This window comes from Phaethon aethereus, assembly GCF_964289735.1.
Source record: "Phaethon aethereus genome assembly, chromosome: 17".
NCBI classification, from domain to species: domain Eukaryota; kingdom Metazoa; phylum Chordata; class Aves; order Phaethontiformes; family Phaethontidae; genus Phaethon; species Phaethon aethereus.
Window position 1 is genome coordinate 4,292,526 of NC_138593.1, and position 4,547 is coordinate 4,297,072.

Consider the following 4,547-nt stretch of genomic DNA (forward strand, 5'->3'; position numbering starts at 1 on the left):
CACCCCGGGGCTCGCCGGCAATCCCAGAGGAGAGGGGCAGAGCCCCTCGGTGGGGCGCGGGGCCCTGGGCATCGCAGCTGGCAGAAGGCAGCCCCGGCCGTGCCAGCCAGCACCGCGGAACCACCGGCGCGTCCCAGATTGTTCACATTCCTCCCCTAATCTCCCGGCCCTCCAAGCCGCTCCCCTCGGCACCTTGGGGACCTGGGGGCTGTCTTCTCCCCTGCCCTCTCCAGCTCTGCTGAAGGAGCTTTTGCACCAGCCCCAGAGAAAACAGAGGAGGGGATGGAGACCGATTTGGGGCTCCAAAGCGACACGGGCAAACGTGCCCATGCTAGAAAATAATACCCTTCCTCCCGCTAGCAAAACCACCGAGTCGGAGCAACCTGCTCGCCCAGACCACCTAGCTGAGGTGGGCGTGCGAGGCAGCGCCGCGTTGCACGCTCGGCAGGGCCGTAAGGAACGAAGTGCGGTCCTCCGGCCCGCGCCCGCCTCCTGCGAGGAACGCGCCGGAGCGGAGAGCCAGTGCCAGCGGGGATGCCAGGACTGGGGCGTACCGGGTCTCTCGTGTGGGTAAGGCAGACAGGAAGACGGTTTCGAGCTGCAGGCAGAGGTACGGAGAGCTCTCTGCAACCCCTCTGGCTTCACTTCGCCAAGGTCTGTGTTTACCGAGCCAGCTCCCTCCCTGCCAAAGGCAAACATGATCCTCCGGGGAATAACAAAGCGAAGAATTTGGATGAAGAAGCCTTAAAAACAAACAAACAACACAAAAAAAAAAAAGAAAGAGCTATCCAACAAATTACTTAAGGGAAGAACTGAAGAAGAGATTTCAGAAGCATAAGGGGTTGCTCTTAGGGGAAAGGCAGCCTGAGTGTTCCCGGGAGCCGCTGCTTCAGCCCTGTGCTGGTGCTCCCTGGGGTGCCCCTGCCCGCCCCGGCGGCCCCCGATGCCCGCTTGATTTCTGAGGTAGGCTCGATTTCTGAGAGTGCCCGGTGGTTACCCACCGACAGAAACCACAGAAACAACCTCAGGACATACACAGCAGGGGGAAAACAAACAAACAAACAAACAAACAAACAAACAAACAAACAAACAAACCCCAATTCTTGCACTCTTCATCTCGGAGAAAGGCCGAGGCCCTTCGCGGCCCCGTCCCGCCCTCCAGGCCAAGCAAACCGCCGCGTAACCCCGCACGCTCTCCGCAGGGCAGACCTCGGCGCGGCCTCCCAGCCAGCGCGAGCCCCTGCGGACCGTGGATAAGCCAGACTTAACCGCCTATCTATCTCCCTTTTTTAATTTTCTTTCCCTCCGGTCCTGTGTTTCCCAACCACGGCCACGGCCCATCCCCTGCGGCAGCGGGCTGCGGCGGTGCCCTCCCCTACGGCCCCGTGTATAGGATGCTCTGTCCACTGAGCACAAGGAGGGGGCTTGGAAACACCGACCCGGCGGCCGTCAGCCTGCGAGGGCTTTTATTCGCCCGGCAGCGGGGTCGCGCCGGGGATTTGGTGCAGTGACTCCTCCTCGGTCCCGGCTCTGCCACCCGCTGCCATCCCCGGCCCCCCACGCCGCAGCATCCCCTCCTGCCGCACGCGCACCCACCAAACAGGCGTTAAAGACCCTCGATCACGTGCATTTAAATAACTGAGGCTGCTGCAAGGCTGGTTTAGCTGTGAGGTGCGTCCTGGCAGAGGAGGGAGGAAAACCTCTCCTTGCCCCGGGCGGTCGGGGGAGCCGTGGGGCAGCCCAGCGGCCGTCGTGGCTGCTCCCCTCGGCGGGGCCGACCGCAGCGCTCGGGAGGGTTGAAAGGGAAGTCTGTTTCCAAGCCAGCTCGGTCCAGGTTTCTGGGTTTTCCAGATGGTTTGGCTGTCTGGGGATGCCTCTTGATGTCTTTCACAGAACGAGCCCTCCCTGGAATATGGGGAAAGTGAACTAACATTAAAGGCCAAAGGCGGATTGCAGGAATATTTTCTTCTACCCAAAGCAGGAGGCTAAAAACACAGATGTGTCAAGGAATTGAAGGGTGGCTTTTCCCCTTCACCACTACAGTTGTGGGATTCTTTTTATAGCCAGAATACTGATGTAAAATGAGCCTTTCCTAAAATGTCTGATGTTGAGAGCCTGTTTCTGCAGAGGAAATCACTATGTCAGTGCGAGATAGACCCGTGTGCGCAGGAAACGGGAGGCTGGAGGAAAACCAGGGAATTCCTGGGGAGGGCATCCCTGGATGAACCATGGCCTCCGAGGGGATGTGCACTGTCGCAGATGGACTAGATGGTCGTTGTAGGCCCCTTCCAACCGAACTCTCTCCTCCTCTCCTCTCCTCTCCTCTCCTCTCCTCTCCTCTCCTCTCCTCTCCTCTCCTCTCCTCTCCTCTCCTCTCCTCTCCTCTCCTCTCCTCTCCTCTCCTCTCCTACCCTATATCCTACCCTACCCTACCCTATATCCTACACTACCCTACGCTATCCTATGCTATATCCTACCCTATCCTACCTGTGCTGATGACCATCTCTGAAGTAGCAGGAGCATCTCCAGATGCCCATGCTCTGCACAGGCAAGCAAGGGATGGGCTCACTCCAGCCACACCATCTCCAGCAGCTCCCACCAAGCACCCACGGAAGCACCCAAGCCGCTACCCCATTTCGGCGCTCACCCCTGGGGCCAACAGTCCTGGCAGGGACATTATTTTGCAGCCGCAGCCCTTGGAAAACCTCCGTTTTCACCTACTGTTTTCAGGAAGAGCTTCTGCAGCTCCAGCATCGTCCCCGCGCAAAGAAGGCGGCACGCTGGCTGCCTGCTTTAAACAAGAAAATCCATACATGGTAGAAAAGTTTTTAAAAGTCATAATCGTTTCGATCTCAGATAGAGCCAGCACGCGATGGAAAGAATTTCACAATTGGCAGGGCAGGAGAATCAATTTAAGGTGTTTACACAATGCAAAGCTCCCAGTGTATAATTATCATTTTATAGTCAATCAATTGTAATTCTGATGCAGGAGCGTAGCACGAGAAAATTAGCATTCAGGAGCACCTTTGATAAATTAGCGAGGATTATGGAGTCTGTGTTTGGAGAGATTTTGGTCTGGCCCTAGGGGAGGATTTAAAAATGGCAAAGTTTTTGCCTCTGCAGCTGAATACACCAGGGGCTGAGGAATTTAAAGCCATTTAGTTCTGGAAGAGAAGTGGGATTAAAGCTATGGAGAGGGCAGGGATCTATTCTGTATTTGATTAGGAGTTTTATGATGCAAAGAAGCTTCGGGGGATGCTTCAGCTCTCCGTGCACGGGATTATACACATCACTGTATTAATTATTAGTATTAGAATAACACCTAGACACCCCAGCAGCAGTCGGAACCCTCCTGTTCAAGGCGCCGGATATGTCGGGTTCGACCTAAATCCTGCTGAAGTGACCCAGGACCTGAGCCCGCCAGTCTCCCTGGGGTCTGGGTAAGGGTCCTGGAAGTGGTGGCGGGACCCAGGGAAGCTGCTCAGACGCTTCCCGGGGACCCCTCGCTGCTGCCGCCGCGGACCAGGGCGACCCCAAGCCAGGCGCGGCAGGAAGCTGCCTTCCAAGGAACGGTCAGATAATGATGAAATTACCCCAAATCACCTGAATGCAGCCACAAATCTTCCCCCAGTGAAATCTCAGGCGGGGGTTGATGAGTGTTTCCAACAAACGTCTTGCCTCTTAGCATTCACCCTGCAAGCCCGTCGTCCTCCTTTGCCTGACACACATCCCCGCAACAGGTCCACGTCCTCGTCCCCGAGAGCTGGACGCGGCATTTCTCTCCACCAAGGAAGAATTTTGCAAGGGGCCCTTGCGACCGGTGCTGAGCCCGGGGGGGTTGGGGTGCCCGGGGTGCATTTCCCCGGGGTTTGTTTTATCTCGGGTACCCAGTTCAGCTGCAAAGGTGACACTTGGCTCCTCGCAGCAACCTCACGACCTGCCCCAAGACCTTTGGGCAAGCCTCGGTCACAGCTGGGCTTGCATTGATCGTGATGCAGACCAGAAACGTAGCCCTTCATTTTCAAAAAGCAAAAGCATCCTCAGCAGGGATGAAAAGCCAAACCCTCAAAAGCTTTGGTGGGGCCAAAATCAGTCAGCGCTTGGTGTCAGGAAAGGCGAGACAGACTCATCGCCGCCTGAAACCCCGGCACTGCCCGCCTGCCTCGCCGGGTTGCAGGACCTCAGGGCTGAAACCGCTCCCAGAAACCAGCAGAAAACTAACCCAGTAAAAAGATCCAGTAAGAAGAGACGTTTTTCTGCCAGGTGAATGACTTACATGGGCTCACAGACTCTGCACGTCGGAAAACAGCTTCCAAAAGCTGCTGAAGTGAGGAGCTGAGGGTCGGGGCAGGAGAAGGGCTGGAAGGAGGCGTTTGGGAACGGGCAATGCCCTGCACACCAGCTCGCCATCCACCTGCCCCTCGGAGCCTCCAAGCCTTTTCCTCTGGGAAAAGGAGGGATTTGGAAACCCCAGCCATGGTGGAGCCAGGCAGCCACCCCAGCCTGCCCCATCTCACCCACTTCCTAAAGTGCCTTTTAGCAGCACA